At 42.9% G+C, this 22,862-nt stretch overlaps 1 protein-coding gene across 2 annotated transcripts in view; it reads right to left on the reverse strand.

Annotated features, from left to right (window-relative positions):
* Positions 1-22,862, reverse strand: part of LOC106565868 (rap1 GTPase-activating protein 1) — a 166,956-nt gene that overhangs the window by 72,306 nt on the left and 71,788 nt on the right. For both annotated transcript variants that reach the window (XM_082959304.1, XM_082959303.1), the window contains exon 2: positions 6,444-6,479. The gene's annotated coding sequence lies outside the window, so the exon portion shown is untranslated. The remainder of the gene's footprint in view (positions 1-6,443; positions 6,480-22,862) is intronic.

The following is a 22,862-nucleotide window of genomic DNA, read 5'->3' on the forward strand; positions in this document are numbered from 1 at the left end:
TTGATGATCTTTTTGGCCTTCCTGTGACATCGGGTGCTGTAGGTGTCCTGGAGGCCAGGTAGTTTGCCCCAGGTGATGTGTTGGACAGACCGCACCACCCCTATTTGCATTTGGTGGAGTTGCCATACCAGGCGGTCATACAGCCCGACAGGATGCTCTCAATTGTGCATCTGTAAATGTTTGTGAGGGTTTTAGGCGCCAAGCCAAATTTCTTCAGCCTCCTGAGGGTGGACCATTTCAGCTTGTCAGTGATGTGTACGCCATTGAACTTGAAGCATTCCACCTTCTCCACTGCGGTCCCGTCAATGTGGATAGGGGGGTGCTCCCTCTGCAGTTTCCTGAAGTCCACGATCATCTCCTTTTTGTTGATGCTGAGTGAGAGGTTATTTTCTTGGCACAACACTCCCAGAGCCCTCACCTCCTCCTTATAGGCTGTCTCGTCATTGTTGGTAATCAAGCCTACTACTGTTGTATTGTCTGCAAACTTGATGGAGTTGGAGGTGTGTGTGGCCACGCAGTGATGGGTGAACAGCGAGTACAGGAGGGGGCTGAGCATACACCCTTGTGGGGCCCCAGTGTTAAGGATTAGTGAAGTGGAGGTGTTGTTTCCTACCTTCACCACCTGGGGGTGGCCCGTCAGAAAGTCCAGGACCCAGTTGCACAGGGCGGGGTTCAGACCCAGGGACTCGAGCTTAATGATGAGCTTGGAGGGTACTATGGTATTGAATGCTGAGCTATAGTCAATGAACAGCATTCTTACATAGGTATATTCCTCTTGTCCAGATGGGATAGGGCAGTGTGCAGTGAGATGGTGATTGCATCGTCTATGGATCTATTGGGGCGGTAAGCAAATTGAAGTGGGTCTAGGTTTTTAGGTAAGGTACAGGTGATATGATCCTTGACTAGTCTCTCAAAGCACTTCATGATGACAGAAGTTAGTGCTATGGGGCGATAGTCATTTAGCTCAGTTACCTTTGCTTTCTTGTGTACAGGAACAATTGTGGCCATCTTTAGCGTGTGGGGACTGCAGACTGGGATAAGGAGAGATTGAAAATGTCCGTAAACATACCAACCAGCTGATCTGTGTATGCTCTGAGGACGCGGATAGGGATGCCGTCTGGGCCGGCACCCTTGCTAGGGTTAACAAGCTTAAATATCTTACTCACGTCGGCTACGGAGAAAGAGAGTCCATAGTCCTTGGAAGCAGGCCATGTTCCCAGGCACCTTGCCATGGTTAAATGCGGTGGTTTGCGCTTTCAGTTTTGCATGGACACTGCCAAATATCCACGGTTTCTGGTTAGGGTAGGTTTTAATAGTCACAGTGGGTACAACATCAACTATACACTTCCTGATAAACTCAGTCACCGTATCAGTATATTCGTCAATGTTATTCTCAGAGTCTACCCGGAACATATCCCAGTCCGAGTGATCAAAACAATATTGAAGTGTGGATTTCGATTGGTCAGACCAGCGTTGAATAGTCCTTAGCACAGGTACTTCCTGTTTGAGTTTCTGCCTGTAGGAAGGGAGGAGCAAAATGGAGTCGTGATCAGATTTGTCGAAGGGAGGGCGGGGGAGGGCCTTGTAGGCATCCCACAAGTTGGAGTAGCAGTGGTCGAGTGTTTTACTGTGGCAGCGCGAGTACTGCAGTCAATATGTTGATAGGACTTCAGTAGCATTTTCCTCAAATTTGCTTTGTTAAAATCCCCAGCTACAATAAATGCGGCCTCAGGATATGTGGTTTCCAGTTTGCATAAAGTCCAATGAAGTTCTTTGAGGGCTATCGTGGTATCGGCTTGAGGGGGAATATACATGGCTGTGACTATAACCAAAGATAATTCTCTTGGGAGGTAATACGGTTGGAATTTGATTGAGATGTATTCAAGGTCGGGTGAACAAAAATGACTTGAGTTCCTGTATGTTATCACAATAACACCATGAGTGGTTAAATCATCAAACATACAACCCCGCCCTTCTTCTTCCCGGAGAGATATTTATTCCTGTCTGCGCGATGAACTGAGAACCCAACTGGCTGTATGAACTCAGACAGTATATCCCGAGACAGCCATGTTTCCGTGAAACAGAGTATGTTACAATCCCTGATGTCTCTCTGGAAGGAAATTCTCACCCTCAGCTCTTCAGCTTTATTATCCAGAGACTGAACATTAGCGAGTAATATACTCAGAAGTGGTGGGTTGTGTGCGCGCCTCTTGAGTCGGACTAGAAGTCCACTCTGAGCACCTCTTCTCCGCCGGCGATGTTTTGGGTCAGCCTCTGGAATCAGTTCAATTGCCCTGGGGGGTACGAACAAAGGATCCGATTCAGGAAAGTCGTTTTCCTGGTCGTAATGCTGGTAATGCTGATGAGTTACCGCCCCTCTGATATCCAAAGTTCTTCCCGGCTGTATGTAATAACACAAAAACATTTCTGGCCTAATAATGTAAGAAATAATACATAAAAATACGAAATATTGCAAAGTTACTTAGGGGCTAGAAGCTTGGCAGCCCTCTCTATCGACGCCAGATCCTTGACAAACCAGACCAGATCCTTGACATTCTCCGTGTATCATCACTGAGACAGCCTACACACTTGAATTCACCTGGCGGCCGCTACTCTGGCCAATCACCTGTGCTCATACTAAACCAATTCTAACGACCCTTGATTAGATGAGAATTACCCCCAGACTATAGGGATGGCTCACAACTGCAAGGGACATTACTCCCTCAATGAGTCTCATCTTATTGATTAATAGCATGAATATATGGACCCTGAGTGGAGGCCCTCTGACAGATTAACTAGATCACAGCTTAGTGAATGCACTCTCAAATGCAAATGCAGAAAGCTAGATGCCGCAAATCAGCAAGCCTCTATGGTGGGAGTGATGGGAGAGGGGAGGGATGGAAGGGAGTGAGGGAGGGATGGGGTGAAGAGGACAGGACACACTGAGGCACGAAAGAGTTTCCTCTTCAATCCACTCAACTAGACGCTCAAGGGAGGCATTTGTTAGTGATATGTGGTGTCACTGAGAAGCATTAACCTGCATGATTAGATGGTATTCACAGCCCCATGCATTATCATGTCATCAGATATGAGGGGAAACTGGAGAGGGAATGTGATGAATTGGTATCGAGTCATTAAAAAGAATGGGAAGGGAAAGTACACATCGCTTTAGACCGCTCCCTCCCTATGTCAGTCTTCAACACATAATCTTCCTAAGGTATGATGATGTATGTAGATGATGATTTAAAGGTAAGTGTTCTGGTGGAGACAAATGATCCTTGACTAGTAATGTGGGTGCTGGTGATTGTGGAGTTTCTCCCTATGGTATCTACATTAGCCTACATAACTATAACAGGGCCCATATCAAGTTGGTCATATTTTATTTAAAACCTGCAGCTGTCCGGTATTGTGGGGATGGGACTGGCACACCAGTTGAACAGGGCACGATTGGTGCGATTATTAAAAGGGGCGGATGTGTGTGTGTGTGTGTGCCTTCCCCTCCAGCTGCCTGCTGTCTAGCATGCATTAAACAGAACAGGTGCTTAGACAAGAAGTGTAAAGACATCTGATCAACACATTTTGTTCCTTGTTGCATCAAAGGTCTGTCTTTTCTATAACCTCCACCGGAGTCACTTCGTGGAAATAGAGGTCATACAATCGAATGGGTTTTTATCTAACTAGCCTAGACACCACTCTGTCTGGGTCACCACTCAAACTGAATGCTCAGTGAATACTCAGCTTTCTCTACTGTCCTCATGAGGTCTAAGAGTACATGCTCAGTGACATACAGTACCCCCAAAATAACCAGACCCCATTCTGATGTATAATCCGAAACACTCAAGTAATCAGCATCTTAAGCACTCCCAGAAGAAAATGAATAGGTGAGTTCTGCCCTCACCTTCTTTCTGTGTCATTAGAGATGCCAAGATGACTACAGGGACCAGTTTGACAGGTGAGACACACTGACACTGGTGCCCAGATCCACAATTGTTCTCTCTGGGGCTGGGTTCAGCTTTCCCCTTAAGACCTGCTGCTGCCTGCATTCTTGCATTTGGGCGGATGGCAGCCATTACAGAGGAACAGAGGAGTAGGACATCCTGGTAATGAGGTCCTACTTCAGCTCCCCCTCCTCATCACTCACCATCACTTTATGACTTCATGACACAGCGCTCTGGGGCCTGAACGGGAACAGGGTGTCGGCAGCAGTCAGAGGAGATACCCATGGGGTTCACTGACTCGCACACACACACACACACATGCATGCATACTCACACACACATACCCACACCACCTCATGAACACTCTCTAGCCCCCACACAATCAAACTGTTATACACACACAAACTGAGTACTTTACCATGGTTTATAGCTGAGTTATGTCCTTGGGGAAGTGTTATTTCCAAAAGCAAAGTTAAGACTAACACAAAAAAACTGTAATTCAGAAGAGTCTGTATGGTTATATATTCAGCATGGCAGTGAAGACGATTTAGAGGGTAACCGGTGCCATAATCAAGAGTAATGAAGTTTACAACTATTTCACTGCAAGAAGAACATTGAAGAATGTTGAAGAACATTATCTGAGATGGTCATGATTGATCATTAACCACTAGAGGGCACTTGGCAGACATATGCTGAGGGATAAAAAACAACACTACACGCACCGAGTTTACTATGTAGTGTGTGTCAAGTTACCATTATCACTGCTAACCATTAGAGGAAAAATGACACACACACACACACACACACACACACACACACACACACACACACACACACACACACACACACACACACACACACACACACACACACACACACACACACACACACACACACACACACACACACACACCCCTACCTGCTGAGAGAAAGGATGACTGAGGCTCTGATGGATTTAAGAGGGATGCGATAGCATACTGTGTCTGATTTAAACCTGCTCTGGTAAATCTGATTATCAAGCTGCTATTCTTATTCAGTGACACCTTTCAGTCCTTTATAATGGAGATGGAGTCAGTCTGGGACATCCTTCCTATTACTTCTTAGTAAGTCATACATGGCCAGCCTTCCTAAATGATTTATAGCAGTGATGAATGCATTTAATAAATACAGAAGAATGTTTGTCTTATTTCTCAAAAATACAACTTTCTCGCATACAAACCCAAAAAAGGCTTGACATGACTATGGGTTTTTTATCTGCCTGCAGGTAGAGGCCGATATAATCGAACATAATGACTTATTGAGTGCAGCGAGAGCACTGTTCAGAGCAGCACTGTTCAGAGCAGCACTGTTCAGTGGCTAGAAGGCATTCCCTTCCTTTGGTGACCCGCTACATTAGCATGCCCTACAGACCTGTTTGGAACACAGTGCAGAATGAACCCCCACATCCCCTCTTAATTAAATTCAGCAGCAATACGGGCCCAACGTTACCCTCTCATGGTCTTTCAGAACCATCCTGCACCTCTATTGGCTCTGTTCACATCCCCCCATCTTCACCCCTCTCCCTCTCTCTTTTCAGCATATTATAAGCCCTTTCCAAAGCTCTTATAAGATTGCTTTACACGGATATATTACATTTCAGATTATAATGTGCTGTGTCAAAGGTAATCTATTTCATGCTTAAACACTGCTTGGCCAAAAACTGTGCAGACAGCTGTAGAGTGGCCTACATACATTAGGGTCCGGTGAGACTTTGGTGATTCAATCTCTTACTGCTCTCTAGTACTATGTTAAATCACTCATGTTTCACCCTGTGGCAGTGGTAAAAGAAGAATTTATCTGTAATCAGACTGGGTTGTGAGTGTGTCTGTTTGTACCTGTGAAAAGGACATGTGTGAAACACACACAGCTCCTTGCCCGCCCTACGCCACCCTGGCAAAAGAAAAGATGTCTGATAAGTGCAGGCCTTCTTTCCAAACGCTCCATTTCTCTAGCACTTTCTCCATCTGTTACCTTGCCTGTATTTACAGGGAACATATCTTTCTCTCATGCTGCCAAGGATGGAATATTACATTGCCCTCCTCAATATTAATTATGTTACCAGATGGCCTGATCCACAGCCATGACATTAGGCTTACTCAGTGCCCATATATGTTACTGTCTGATGTAGCAATTTACTGAAGGACACCCAATCGTGGCTACAACAGCAGTATGGCACATTGAGCACAGACATATGTGGTACAACATACACAGTAAATAAAGACATTGGCTGACATCCATGTGATGTTTCATGCCCTGTTATTATGACTGGAATCAGTACCTAACCAGGGGTGGACAGCTTAGCTGGATAAAGAAAGATACTGTATGAGGCGGCCTATCTTAGAAACCTCTTAAATGAATCTGCAGTACTTTTAAGAGTGATCTAGAGCCACCTATGCATGACATTAAGTTATCCCACACAACATTAACTTCATTTCTGAATGTCAAGGGGAGGGGGGGTAAACTCACCATAGACTTCTGGTCCTGGAGAAGGTCTTGTCGACACTAGAAAGAGAAAGAACAAAGAGAGATATCAGATCAGACTTCTTGTCTCCCACCATCTTCACTGGTCTGGTTTAATCAATGGGTTCCACTGTTTGTCAGGTCATATCAGACTAAAGAAGAGTCTAGAACAATGCCATAACCAAATGACTACCAACTGACTGACTCAGTTGGTAGAGTGTGGTGCTTGCAATGCTAGGGTTGTGGGTTCCATTCCCATGGGGGACCAGTATGAAGATGTATGCACTCACTACTACACTCTGGATAAGAGCATCTGCTAAATGACTAAAATGTAAACAGAGTTTCATCTAAAAAGGTGAAAGCATCAGGGATTTTGGCTGAGGACTAATTTGGCTGAAAATAATATCTACGACATTCACATGCATGTAAAAATCATCATTTAGAAAGATAATTTAACCGTAGTCTGTATTTAAAACAGCATCAACCTCCATGAACCCATGGCACCAGATGAATGGGTCCATAATTTAATCTCCCTCTGCCTGACAACCAACCGATGGGCACACTCTCAGGTTGAGGCTGGCACCATCTCCTAGGTGAGTAGGTAGTCTGGCTGAGGTACCAGTCAGACAGTCAGAGCCCATTGTAGCGCCCAAGATATGAGACAAGCCACAGCGGATAGGATGACGAGAATAATAGAATTAGAAATTAGAATACTAGAATGAACATCAACCTTCTCATGATGGGATAATGGTCAGCCATTTTGGTCAGGCGGTGATCAACCATGGTTTGCCAGTGCTGTGATAAGATATTGTGTAAAACAATGAATTTGAAGAATTTATCTGCACTGTATGTTTGTTAGCTAGCTAGCCAGACAGTTTTAGAGGAATTATTCAAATTAAATGCCAATATGCAAACAAAAAATGCAGTCAATCCACAGCCATACACTGGCTGAAATCAATTGATGATAGGACGATAAGTTTTAAATGCTGATATTGATATTGTATCATATAATAGCACTCACATCTTTCCAAGAAAACATTGAGACATGTATGCCTAGCTTCCAATATATGTTTTTTTACATTTCTGGTCTGTTTACATATATTTTAGAGGCTATTTATACAGAAAATGTGTATAAACTGTATTTATAATGATATGACAGTATTTTAGGTTGACAATAATTCTATTACACAATTTCTGATATATCACATGCTTTTTATTTTCCTGCATAAGTAAAATCAGGATTTTGTCTCTACGGCCATTCATTCCAATTAGATTAGTTTGGATTTCTCCCTGGCCACAATGGCTGTCACCAACCCATTCTGGAACTTTGAGGGTATATGACATAGCCCCTCTAGTAATTTAATAGGATCTCTGTGGATGAGATAGAGAGAGCAATAGCCCATTTTATTCTCTTGGCCATTTTCCATGGATTTGTTTGTGGTGTTTGCACAGAGAGAGATAGCGGTTCAAATTCTGACTACATTTACCATGCTGCATACAAATCAAACCGGGCAAATGCTCTGCCTGGATCAATCACAGGAGCCGTCATGGAGTAAATGCTGAATAAATGCTGAATACGGTCAATCAATCAACTGCTAATCACCGCTTATCCCTGCCCCCCTGAATCCTAAGCCAATCAAACAAATGTCTGTCATTCATAGCAAATCAAACTCAAACGAAAGCCATCCATCAGAAAGAATCAGAGAGAGAGAGAGAGATGAAATAAAAGGTACAGGTACCCTTCACACACCCCATCAACAGGAGATTACTCTTTAGAACACAACAGGTATTCTAGGTTAATATAGGATGGCATAGCAGATTGAATATGCTTTTGTAGTGAAGTCATACAATCTGCTGGGCATAACTAGCATACTGCTGCAGACCTCATCAATGCTGACTAGGTGACATTGGACGGATGACATTCATCTACCCTACCTTTCTCCCTCTATTTTCATACAGGCCCTATCAGGTTGATGAATGTGACAAGCGACGGCCCCTGAAGCAGTTCAGATTTTCCAATGCCAAGCCAGTGACACAACGTGCATCCTAATAGCATACATGGTTTAATATTATCTCCCTTATCTAATCTATTCTGAGGGCATTTTCTACCATTTAAACTGATCCATTCATGCCTTGTTTGAGTTCTAGGGGATATTAGCAGCAGAGATGAGATGAATCCCTGTCCTGAGGACAGGACAGTGCAAAGGGATCACTGCCGTTACTACGCTTTCCAACCAAGGTGCATGAATTGAGGAGCAAACTGAAGTCGACAGGATATTCATCAACACTTGGAGGACAATGAAATTAAAAAAAAAAGCTTCTTTATTGTTGAAAGTAGAACCAACACATTTTGGCTTCTGGCCTTCTTAAGGGTTTTAGGACAGGACAGGCAGGAGGAGTGGTGAAACACACTTTAGATGTATGGGTGCATCTTGCAGTAGAATGGCTGTGCCACTGGATGGCTCAGTAGAGCTGAAGGTTCAGTCTGTAACACAGGAGGTTTTTTTGCACATTAATTGGGGAGGATGGGCTCATAGTAATAGCTAGAACTGAATAAATTGAATGGTATCAAATACATCAACAACATGGTTTCTATGTGGTTGATACCATTCCATTCCAGCCATTATTATGAGCCGTCCTCCCCTCAGCGGCCTCCTGTGGTCTGTGGAGAAGAGTGATAGGTTCCCTCAGGATCTCCTCTTTGTCTCTACATGGCTGAAGATACAGTATGAGGAACTACAGCTGAGGAGATGAGGAACTACCTAAAGACCTACTACCTGTTTTATAAGATAGGTAACGTGAAAAATGCAACATTTTGCTTAACAATCCAAAAACCAGAACCAACTGTTAAACTCTCTCGCAAGATGTGTTTATAGTTGTTTATAGTTACAAACAAGTAGTCCCACCTCATCGTTACAGTATGACATTCTGCACAACTTGAAAGCTGTTGTAAGACAACAGGAAACGGCCATTCACGTTCTGTTTGTGTTTGACTGTTAGTAATAACAAATATCAGGCTGTCACTCAGGAGTCGCTCTCTGCTCCTCTTTCTGCTGACTGAGAGGAAATCTCTGTTTTGGTGTTAAAACCTGATATGGATAGGGGGCAGTATTTTCACGGCCGGATTAAAAAACGTACCCGATTTAAACTGGTTACTACTCTTGCCCAGAAACGAGAATATGCATATTATTAGTAGATGGATAGAAAACACTCTGAAGTTTCTAAAACTGTTTGAATGGTGTCTGTGAGTATAACAGAACTCATATGGCAGGCAAAAACCTGAGAAAAAGTCAACCAGGAATTGGAGGATCTGAGAATTGTAGTTCTTCTTTCTAGTCCCTTTCAAAACTACAGTATCTGTGCTGTTATGTTGCACTTTCTAAGGCTTCCATTGGCTGTCTAAAGCCTTCAGAAAGTGGTTTGAGCCTTCTCCTGTCACTGGGCAGAGTATAGGAGCTCAGTTACTGAGTGGTCTGCCTGGCAACAAAGGGATTGGATATGCGCGTTCCCACGAGCACACTGTTTTTTCTTTTTCTCCTTGAATGAATAAACTATTGTCCGGTTGGAATATTATCGCAATTTTATGTTAAAAATACCATAAAAATTGATTTTAAACAGCGTTTGACATGCTTCTAAGTACGGTAATGGAATATTTGTACTTTTTGTGTCTCGAATTGCGCTCGCGCGTTACCCTTTGGATAGTGACCTGAACGCACAAACAAAACGAAGGCCTTTGGACATAAATATGGATTATTTCGAACGAAAACAACATTTCTTGTGGAAGTAGCAGTCCTGGGAGTGCATTCAGACGAAGATCAGCAAAGGTAAGAGCATATTTCTAATACTAATTCTGAATTTAGGTTGCCCCGAACTTGGTGGGTGTCTGAATAGCTCACCGTGATGGCGAGCTATGTACTCAGAATATTGAAAAATGTGCTTTCTCCGTAAAGCTATTTTAAAATCTGACACAGCGGTTGCATAAAGGAGTTCTGTATCTATAATTCTTAAAATAATTGTTATGTATTTTGTTAACGTTTATGATGAGTATTTTTGTAAATTCACCGGATGTTTTTGGTGGGAATACATTTTCTGAACATCACGCGCCAATGTAAAAAGCTGTTTTTGGATATAAATATGAACTTGATTGAACAAAATATACATGCATTGTGTAACATAATGTCCTAGGAGTGTCAGCTGATGAAGATCATCAAAGGTTAGTGCTTCATTTAGCTGTGTTTTGGGTTTTATTGACATATATGCTTGCTTGGAAAATGGCTGTGTGGTTATTTTGGTCTATGTACTCTCCTAACATAATCTAATGTTTTGCTTTCGCTGTAAAGCCTTTTTGAAATCAGACAATGTGGTTGGATTAAGGAGAAGTGTATCTTTAAAATGGTGTAAAATAGTCGTACGTTTGAGAAATGTAAATTATTGGATTTTTTAGGTTTTGTATTTCGCACCACGCTGCTAGCGGAACGTCTGTCCTCAACAGGTTTTAACAGTACACAGAGGAAAACATTCCTGCACAAAAACAATGTCACAACCAGGCAGCCATAACAATGATAATAATAATAATACAGATCATGGTATCAAACCAACAATAATAATATAAAACATTTATTTTTATCTTATCAAATAAATGGCAGTAGCATAATTAGGAAGTTATATTTAAAGCCTACTGAACCTAGCGGTTTGTCAAGGGAATCATACTGTCTTGCATGACGCCTTTATCTTTCGGCGTGGACCTATAGGCTATGTCGTGTGTGTGTGTGTGTGTGTGTGTGTGTGTGTGTGTGTGTGTGTGTGTGTGTGTGTGTGTGTGTGTGTGTGTGTGTGTGTGTGTGTGTCAATATGTACTCTCATGTCTGACTGCTATTTACACTGAACAAAAATATAAACGCAACATACTATATTGTACAATGTTACAATAACACAAGCTTTTTGGGGGGTTTCCTCTTAGAATGTACAACATTTATACATTGCTTATATGCAAATAAAAAGTAGAAGGAAAATACATTTTTAGGTACAGTAACACAAAGATAGGAGCATTTCTGTCATTTATTATATAATAGTCAGCTATGCATACAAAAAGGACAACGTTCCCTTTACCCTCTATGTTGGGAGAGGAAAAGAAAAATCTAAAGATAATGAGACCCCCCCCAACTCCTTCCGTCCCAGGGTTGTACTACCCCATCTCCCTCCCTCACTTCCTGCCTACCTCCCTCCCTACCTGCCTCCCTTCCTCCCAGGGTTGTACTACTCCAGGGTTGTTCTAGCTCATGGCTAAACTGAAGGTTGAAATGTCCTTTGTTGAATTTTCAGGGCCTTCCTCCTCTCAAGGATTTCTTTTGATACTAAAAGCAAATGTCCCTTTTGAAAAATGAACAAATAAATACATACAGTCAAAGAAAACTAATAGAAAACCATGTCCAGTCTGAACACTCAAGTATGTACAGTGTACAGTGCATTCGGAAAGTATTCAGACCCCTTGACTTTTTCCACATTTTGTTACGTTACAGCCTTATTCTAAAATGGATTAAATTCATTTTTTCCTCATCAATCTATAATCATAATGACAAAGTGAAAATATGTTTTAAGAATTGTTTGCACAAAATAAAAAATCTAATATTTACATTAGTATTCAGACCCTTTGCTATGAGACTCGAAAATTGAGCTCAGGTGCATCCTGTTTCCATTGATCATCCTTGAGATGTTTCTACAACTTGATTGGAGTCCACCTGTGGTAAATTCAATTGATTGGACATGATTTGGAAAGGCACACACCGGCCAATATAATGTCCCACAGTTGACAGTGCATGTCAGAGTAAAAACCAAGTGATGAAGTCGAAGGAATTGTCCGTAAAGCTCAGAAACAGGATTGTGTCGAGACACAAATCTGGGGAAGGGTAGCAAAAAATGTATGCAGCAACATATGTAGGTCCCCAAGAACACAGTGGTCTCCATCATTCTTAAATGGAAGAAGTTTGGAACCACCAAGACTCTTCCTAGAGCTGGCCGCCCGGCCAAAGTGAGCAATCGGGGGAAAAGGGCCTTGGTCAAGGAGGTGACCAAAAAACTGTTACTTTGACAGAGCTCCAGAGTTCCTCTGTGGAGATGGGAAAACGTTCTAGAAGGACAACCATCTCTGCAGCACTCCACCAATCAGGCCTTTACGGTAGAGTGGCCAGACGAAGCCACTCCTCAGTAAAAATCACATGACAGCCCGCTTGGAGTTTGCCAAAAGGCACCTAAAGGACTCTCAGGCCATGAGAAACAAGATTCTCTGGTCTGATGAAACCAAGATTGTACTCTTTGGCCTGAATACCAAACGACATGTCAGGAGGAAACCTGGCACCATCCCTACGGTGAAGCATGGTGTTGGCAGCATCATGCTATGGAGATGTTTTTCAGCGGCAGGGACTGGGAGATTAGTCAAGATCGAGGGAAAGATGAATGGAGAAATATACAGAGAGATCCTTGATGAAAACCTGCTCCAGAGCACTCAGGACCTCAGACTGGGGTGAAGGTTTACCTTCCAACAGGACAACGACCCTAAGCACACAGCCAAGACAACGCAGGAGTGGCTTTGGGACAAGTCTCTGAATGTCCTTGAGTAGCCCAGCCGGAGCCCGATCGAACATCTCTGGAGACCCCTGAAAATAGCCGATCTGAGAGGATCTGCAGAGAACAATGGGAGAAACTCCCCAAATACAGGTGTGCCAAGCTTGTAGTGTCATACCCAAGAAGACTTGAGGCTGTAATCGCTGCCAAAGGTGCTTCAACAAAGTACTGAGTAAAAGGGTCTGAATACTTATGTAAATGTAATATTTCAGTTTTATTTATTTTTTTAATTTGCAAGAATTTCTAAAAACCTGTTTTTGCTTTGTCATTATGGGGTATTGCATGTAGATTGATTAGGAAAAAAGACAATTGAATCAATTTTCGAATAAGGCTGTAACGTAACAAAATGTGGAAAAGTCAAGGGGTCCGAATACTTTCCGAATGCACTGTACAGTAATGTCAGCATGGCTTTTCACCATGCCTTCTATACAGTATTCCTTATTCTTCCCTGGGGCCCACACCTTCTATAGGATGCAGTATAGTATTTTGAACCACGTGACTGATCTGAACAGTGTTGTTGTGTTTTATTTCTTCATATGGACAAAGGCTCTTTGTATTAGTGTTCTTGCCCTATGTATTATACTCTCCCAATGTTTTTTTCTTTTTTTTCTTTCACCTTTATTTAACCAGGTAGGCAAGTTGAGAACAAGTTCTCATTTACAATTGCAACCTGGCCAAGATAAAGCAAAGCAGTTTGACACATACAACAACAAAGAGTTACACATGGAGTAAAACAAACATACAGTCAATAATATAGTAGAAAAATAAGTCTATATACAAAGTGAGCAAATTAGGTGAGATAAGGGAGGTAATGGCAAAAAAGGCCATGGTGGTGAAGTAAATACAATACAGCAAGTAAAACACTGGAATAGTAGATTTGCAGTGGAAGAAAGTGCAAAGTAGAAATATAAATAATGGGGGTGCAAAGGAGCAAAATAAATAAATAAATACACTTGGGGAAGAGGTAGTTGGTTGGGCTAAATTATAGATGGGCTATGTACAGGTGCAGTAATCTGTGAGCTGCTCTGACAGCTGGTGCTTAAAGCTAGTGAGCGAGATAAGTGTTTCCAGTTTTAGAGATTTTTGCAGTTCGTTCCAGTCATTGGCAGCAGAGAACTGGAAGGAGAGGCGGCAGAAGGAGGAATTGGCTTTGGGGGTGACCAGAGAGATATACCTGCTGGAGCGCGTGCTACAGGTGGGTACTGCTATGGTGACCAGTAAGCTGAGATAAGGGGGAACTTTACCTAGCAGGGTCTTGTAGATGACCTGGAGCCAGTGGGTTTGGCGACGAGTATGAAGCGATGGCCAGCCAACGAGAGTGTACAGGTCGCAGTGGTGGGTAGTATAAGGGGCTTTGGTGACAAAACGGATGGCACTGTGATAGACTGCATCCAATTTTTTGAGTAGGGTATTGGAGGCTATTTTGTAAATGACATCGCCGAAGTCGAGGATCGGTAAGATGGTCAGTTTTACGAGGGTATGTTTGGCAGCATGAGTGAAAGATGTTTTGTTGCGAAATAGGAAGCCAATACTAGATTTAAGTTTGAACTGGAGATGTTTGATGTGAGTCTGGAAGGAGAGTTTACAATCTAACCAGACACCTAGGTATTTGTAGATGTCCACATATTCTAAGTCAGAACCGTCCAGAGTAGTGATGCTGGACGGGCGGGCAGGTGCAGGCAGCGATCGGTTGAAGAGCATGCATTTAGTTTTACTTGTATTTAAGAGCAGTTGGAGGCCACGGAAGGAGAGTTGTAATGGCATTGAAGCTCATCTGGAGGGTAGTTAACACAGTGTCCAAAGAAGGGCCAGAAGTATACAGAATGGTGTCGTCTGCGTAGAGGTGGATCAGGGACTCACCAGCAGCAAGAGTGACATCATTGATGTATACAGAGAAAAGAGTTGGCCCAAGAATTGAACCCTGTGGCAACCCCATAGAGACTGCCAGAGGCCCGGACAACAGGCCCTCCGATTTGATACACTGAACTCTATCAGAGAATTAGTTGGTGAACCAGGCGAGGCAATCATTTGAGAAACCAAGGTCCTGAGTACCATTAACCATTTACGTGCTCGGGGAGGCTGTGTATGGAAAGATGCATGCGGTAAAAAAGATGTGACAAAAAAAACTAATTAGAGGAATAAAATCTCCATTAACAGGGGGACAAGCTCCATTTCTCAGAGTGCAGATGGCGGTCAGTGGGACTATCTAATGTGCTCCAATACTCAGAGAGATGTGTGTGTGTGTGTGTGTGTGTGTGTGTGTGTGTGTGTGTGTGTGTGTGTGTGTGTGTGTGTGTGTGTGTGTGTGTGTGTGTGTGTGTGTGTGGGGGGGGGGGTGGGGGGGTGGGTGGGTGGGTGGGTGTGTGTCTCTGTGTGTGTGTACACATGCATGGTGGTTCCTCCCCCACTTCTGTAGCTGTGTAAACCTGATGCACAAAAATATCTAAGAATCTCACTCTCTCCATGGAATTCACTACAGTGCCAACCACAGCATTTAGAGCCTGAACAATCGGTTGATGCTTGGCTGGAGGGTGGGCGATTGTGTTAAGACAGTCTTGACGATCCAACTTTGAATCAAACTGTGTCCATGGAACTCCACACACACTGTACTGTACTATTGACACAGTGCCTAAGGGTCAGCCAAAGGCTGAGTTTGTACTATGAGTCTCATGAGTGAAATGTTTTCCTGCATGTAGCTGTCAGTGCCCAAGGCCACGGCAACATAATGATGGAAGTTAGAGTTATTCCAGTGCCAAGGGGTTTCGATGCAGCTAGTCTACACAACATCATACATCATTGAATGCACATCATTGCTGTGCTAAAGTGTGTAATTTACAGTAAAAACTCACTAACCAACATTCACAACATTATAATGCATTGATGTGAGGCACATCTAGCTAAACTCTTCATATGCCATCCACCGACCACAATAACACAATTCATTGTAACAGATCTGTCAATGTGTGTTTTACACAGAGCCCGTACACTATATAGAGACCATTATTTATTTATTTTTATATATTTTTGGGGTACTTTTTTTACCCCTTTTCTCCCCAATTGGTAGTTACAGTCTTGTCTTGAATGCGATGCAAAGCCTTTGACCGCAGCACCACTCGGGAGGCCCCATATAGACCGGTTTAACAGCATCCCTTGAACTCTTGTCCTCATCAATGCAACAAATTCCCAGCAGCATCTAACAGTACCCTGAATCAAACCTAAAACCTATGATGAACCTCTGTCTCGCAGGCAAACAAATAAACATACACACACCCCCTATGCCTAACTTTGCGGTGCTGAGAATAAAAACAATAAAACTCACTAGTTGGTCATAAATGAAACACATTACTCTCCAACACACATTGCTATTGTAATTTAAGTAATTTAAGAGGTAATGATCACAGTGGTAAATGTGTGTTGGAGTATATTTCATCATTGCCCCTCTATTTCTATCTCCAACTCAACTCCTGTTTCATTGACCTCATTATGAAACCACTTCAGTAATGTTCAGAGCTAATCATAGATGTTAACGAGCTGTAGTTCAGAGCAGACACTGTTGTCTGACCTTGGTTTCTTCCTCTCAACTGCTAGTCTGCTCAATATCTAAAGCATTATACCCCAGGTGATCTCATTAGATCTCAGGCCTAATTCGTCAGTGATGGAGTTAATTCCATACCAGGTATTGCTGTCTGTAACACCTCCCCATTACTATCCCCCACCAAGGCTATTTCTAGCCTGCCGAGCGACACACATAAGTAAATGTTATATGTTGTCCAAATGGCTTTCATCCTTACCCTCCATAGGCTCCGAAAGTGAAGCTCCTCTTTCTCTGTGACATCCTACTTGCTTGGGCTGCTGATGCTTTCTGGGGAGAATGTCCACATCAGTGGAGTTCACAGCAAGTGAGCAATGGGAGCACTCATACCTCTCCCCTCCCTCCTTCCCTCGCTCTCCCTCCCTCCCTCCTTACCTCCTCTCTCAGTTATACTCTTTAAACTCTTTAGGCTGATAGAGGCTGTGTGTTTTACAAGACTACATTTCTGTCAATAAACATCACTGCCCTCCACCTCCCTCTCTCCTTTCTTCCTTTCCTCCTCACTTCTCTCCTCCGCTCCCTCAGTACGTCATATCTCCCTCAGACTAAGAGAAAGGTGCGTCCAACCATTCCGTTTCCCTGGTAACGAGCAGGTGCCCCTCTCTCCCTCACTTAGACTAAATTCATTTCTATGCTCTCAGAAAGAACTCACATGTCCTCAATTCCCATCCTCATCCTAAAAAGAGGTAACTTCTTGTTTCATCTTAAAACCTCAGTCGTATTATCACTAGAATAGAATATGCAATATGTTCAATAGAATATGCCCTTTACTCAAGGGAAAACATTTGTATTCATTAGTAGCAGCAGCCAGATTCAAGGTTGAATAGTGGAAGAAAATGACATGAACTTGTGGTTATCAGCTCACCCCTATTGGATATTGGAATCCCATGAATTTTTCCTACCCTACAGTCAAGTTAGACAAGTCTACATAAAAATAACCCAGCAAACTAAAAGGTTAAGGAGGCCAAACCCAAACAAATAGCATTGCATCTCATACAGAAATGTGGATTGTACAGAAAGCTGGCTAAGGGTGTGGTGCAGGTGGAGTATCTGCTGTCCTAAGGTCAACCAAGGATAAAGGAATGGATCACCCCACAGATTCCTCCTCTCCCTTCCTCTGCTCTGCCCTCTATATAAGTAGATTCCCCTCTAGCCTGCCCGCTGTCCTGTGGTCAGAGCGTCTTTTCCAGGAGTGTCCTGTCCAGGAGTACAGAGCAACCTCTCCTACTCTGTTCCCCTTCCATCAGCTGTGGTGTTGGGGTGCCCTGGTGCCCATTGAAGCTCCTCTTATTCAATTAGGCCAGAATGGACGGGGGCCAGATGTTGGCTCTTAATCAAATCACAAACACGCACAGCATAGGACTGTTCTGCCCGCACCAGTCTGCTCCCCTCCACTCCCGTCCGCTCGCCTGCCTGACACTCGTTTGCTCTCGCCATTGAGTGGAGATTGGTCAGACAACCTCCACAGCAGATATGTCTGTAGGACGTGCCTTCGCTTCTGTTGGGCCACAGAAGAATGGGATGTCGACTCCACTTCCATACTTCAGTAATCTCTATATAAAATGGGCTGAGGTCATAAATGAAGAAAACCCAGGCTCTTTGTGGGATTAGAGTTAGCCATGTTAGAACCTCTTTAATTTGGCAACTGATTATCCAGCGTAATGGTTTATGGATCATATTTTCAAGATGAATGATAAAGATCCCATGATGTTCCTCTGGGGGAACATAATGTTTCATGTCTAGTTTTGAACAAGTAATGTATTGAGCGATACTGTATACTGAGTCAAACTAGGTGAAATCTTAAGGACAAGCCTGCACTTTGTTCCAGCTAACCAACTACAGTATGCTGTCTGGGCGCTGTGTGTGATAGCTATAGCAACTGAAATGTAATTTTTCCAACAGAATGAAAGCAGGATCCTCTGGATCTGTACTGCTGTCTCCTAACTCCTCGTCAATGTTACAAGGTAATGCACTTTGAAGAATTCTTTTGACTATTGTTTTTCCCCTCCAGAGATGACCAATGCCCCCCAAAAATAAAAAATACCCAGAGGAATGTGTGTGGGGCAGGTGAAAAGGGAAGGGTACGTTAGCATAATTAGTCTGTCCACCAGTCTCAAAATGCCACGGTGCTGCTTGTGCTCCGATTAAAGTGGGTCAGACGCAACTTTGAGACGGTCTCAGACGGCAACAAGGGCAGCACAGTAATGAGCGACTGCCCTCAGAGATGGGGTTGAGTACACCCTGAGACGCCTGTTTTTTCACAGGTTTTTTTGTAAGTGTTGGTAGGCCTATACAATAACATGTTTCTCTATCATCTGACAAAGGTGACTTGCAGAACCATAAACTATCAAAATAAAGAGAGTCACACACTCCATATATAAACTCCCAGTAATTTATTGGGTAAATCACCAACAATTCAGCATCACCGTACCTTCTTCAGGGTAATGTCATGAATACTTGAACCAGGTTATGTGCGACTCTATTTTTATAGTTTATTCGCTGTTAGTCAGCACCTCCACACAAAATCATTTTACTGGGTGTGTGCCAGCTCATGTTTGTTTGACTTACAGAACCATAATAGCACATAGAAAGCGTACTGTATAGACAATAACTAATAATTTATCTCAGCACTATTTCTTCAAATGAAAAAGTATGCCTCATCCAATAGAGGTTCGCAGGGCTAACAACCCATTACATGATTGTCATGTCAACTGGTCTACTGGGAAATGCTGACATTTTTGGGGAAACACATGAAATATTTACTCTCTGTCCACACAACTACACCCCTGACACAATCTGAAGGTTCTGCCCATCTAACCTGCAAAGGACTGATAATTGACACAGAGTGCAATCAAACACAAAAATCACGTAGCCAAGATTTGCCATACATCATGGTTGGGAAACTCCTGTCTTGCTGGATTTTCTTGCATTGTTTATTTGTTATCGCCAGTTTGCTGTTTCTTAAATACTCAAAAGTACAACAGCATCAGTTACAGGCAGCACTAACATGTGCTGCCATTTCCTTTTCATTGAATTAATTTAAGTGACAACCTCCCTTGTAATTGTCTGCCAACAGATTCTTCCTCTACCTTGATGTACTTTGTGTTCTCCACCCTCTCCACCACTGATTGACATATCACAGTTCCACACTGTTGTTTTGTGGCCCAGTATACCTAGTGTCGCCCACCATCCCATCCCACCTGATAAATCAGTCAGAAGCCTTCAGCACCAATTAAATGAGGAAAAATTGGAAGAGGAAGAGACAAAGACACAGACAGGGAGATAGCATGAGTGTGAGAGCCCCTTTCCTTGGAAGAAAAAGAGATTAATCAATTTGGGTTGGGTCAAAAATACTGTTAACCAAGCATGTGTATTGTATGGTGTATTGCACTTTTTCTATTTGGTTAGATTGGTCTGAATCAGAATTCATACAATGTGTACCCTGTACTATTATAGTCCTTTACTTTAAGTTTAATACTATCTACTAAATCACAACAATACTAAATTGAAAAGCAATAACAGTCAAGGAGTAGCGGACTTATGCAGTCCTCTTAGAGCCCCCCCCCCCCCCCCCCCCCCCCTGATCAGAAGAGGAACTACTTTCCATTTCAGTTGTGCAATGGAGTGGATCGTATCAGGGGCTATTTGCAAAGCTGTGTGAGCCAGATACGTTTGAATTTCATGCATGGTGTGATGCGTCATTTGCAAACTACAGTTCTTTGTTTGAGTATGAACAAAAGGATCTTTCGAGAAATTCCAAGACCGCAATCAATTTCTTCAGGAGGATTTGCAGATGCTACAGTATCAGAGGCCCCTATACACCCAGAATATATCAACAGAAGGGAATTAGAATAATAAGGTGAGGAAAGACCTCTCCAGAAAACTTTTCCCATTCATTATCTAACCAAGCCAGAGATTAAAATGATATTAAAATAATATATTTTCTATTCCAGCCAGGACCTGTACACTCATTAGAGGAGTATTATAATTATGGAAGGATGCAGCGAAAGCCAGTGTTCCATAAATTAATGTAACAAATGAGATTCTGCCTGCCTCAAATTGCAAAACACTGATTAATATACAGACATTTTATAACCCAGTCATCAAACAGACTGCTTTTTTTAATAAGGCTATTATTGTCCAGCATCGCCTAGTCCACTGCATGTCGTGAATTCCACAAATGTCTTCTCTGGGACTGCTAGAGAAAAGTATGTATGCATATTACCACATAAATCATTGGGTTGGTGAGAACAGAGAGAGAGGTGGAGCGAGAGAGCGAAAGAAAGAGAAAGTGAGAGGGGACAGGGAAGAGGGGAGATGAAAAGAGCGAGAGAGAGAGAGAGAGAGAGAGAGAGAGAGAGAGAGAGAGAGAGAGAGAAAAGGGTTGGTACTGTATGTACTTAGATGGTAGAGGGATTTTAAAAATGAGGTTACTGCTGGATAGAGAAGGACATTCTTGACTTTGACGTGCGAGGAGAAAAAAAGGATGAGGAAGGGGTTCAGGCTCAGTGTATGTGTGAGTTGAATGTCACATGAGCGGCAGGTAGCCTAGCGGTTAAGAGCGTTGGGCCATTAACCCGAAAGGTCGCTAGTTTGATTCCCTGAGCCGAATAGGTGAACAATCTGTCAATGTGCCCTTGAGCAAGGTACTTAACCCTAATTGCTACAGGGTCCCTGTTAATGGCTAGCCGTGGCCACATTCTCCAAGCGTGTTTCAGGGGGAGTGGGATATGCAAAAAACGAATTTCCAATTCACACACTTGTACATGTGTGAAATAGGACAAATGTAAGCGCCCACCTAATTATTATTACATAGGCACAATTCAAGCCTGGAAAATGTAGTTGGAAATAAGGATTCATTCACCTTTATTCTCCCCACCTTTATTGATCAGATTTACAACTGTGAGGAGGGAGGCAGAGGAGAGGAGATAAAGAAGATATATGAAGACACAAATCCTGTGTGACGTGCTAGGATTCTTTGCATGTGACAGCAGAGCAGTGGAAGTATGGCAACACTGCTGAATGACATGGAGAAAATCCCTGCCTGCCTGTGTGTCTCAACTGGACCAACCCACATACTGTACACACTACAGGACAACACATCTACACCACATGCAACACATTTTCAGAGTGGAACACTGAGAGGCAGAGGCCTCTAGGAGAAACAAAAGAGAGGTGGAGAAGGAGGGATAGAATAGACCAAAGCTGACTTATCTTTCAGCTCAACTAGAAAGAGAGCACCCACAGACCAAAGGCATGGGTTAATGACTATGCAGACACATACTGGGAGGGACACAGATTTGAGACCTACTTTGATTTATCCAGAGGAGAGGGACAGACACAGAGAGGGACAGACAGAGTGGAGATGTCTCATCACACTGCTTTATTAAAATAACACAGGCCTGCCTACTAGCTCTCACCACCATTAATAAATAAATTATATTTTTACAACCTTGAGTTGGTCATAGCTACTGTAACAGCATCATATACATTTTGAAAATCATAATGAAAAAGCAATCAACGACAGAACTTCCACAAAATCCACAACTGAATCCCTGGATACTAGCAATAGTGGCAATCAGACCACATGGAAAAGGAGAGGTTGAAAATACTACTGCTTCAAAAGGACTGATCTCACTGGGAGCTTTTGGAAGAATGCCAGGTGCGGTTTCCCGGCAACAAGCCACTCTTTGGGGTTTGCTCAACAATGGGCTCTATTGTTTCTTCGGCTGGAGTGTGTTTCAGCACCATGGACAGCAGCACAAGCTTTGTAAGGGGCCAGAGTAGAGTATAGGAAACATACAGTACACATTCACTATTTAATTCACAAACATAAGCAATTTCAAATAAGCACACATTAGTCTAGTGGGAGGAAATATCTATGAGTATATTCCAGATCATGAACCTGATGCTTTTCAATGCCAGCTGTATTGCTGAGGGTATGGACAGTACTGTAAGGGAATGGCCCCTGTGTGCAGTGTGATCCCTGTATCCCCCCCTGAGGGAGATCACAGCCAGATAACCACTAACACACTTCACACACCCGTAAAACATGGGCAATGACTGCTTTAAACATGATCTGAAGACATGCGACATTTATTTAACTAGGCAAGTCAGTTAAGAACAAATTCTTATTTACAATGACAGCCTAGGAACAATGGATTAACTGCCTTGTTCAGAGGAAGAACAACAGATTTCCTGATAGTATCATG

This window comes from Salmo salar, chromosome 12 (genome assembly GCF_965601325.2).
Source record: "Salmo salar chromosome 12, fSalSal1, whole genome shotgun sequence".
Taxonomy (NCBI): Eukaryota; Metazoa; Chordata; class Actinopteri; order Salmoniformes; family Salmonidae; genus Salmo; species Salmo salar.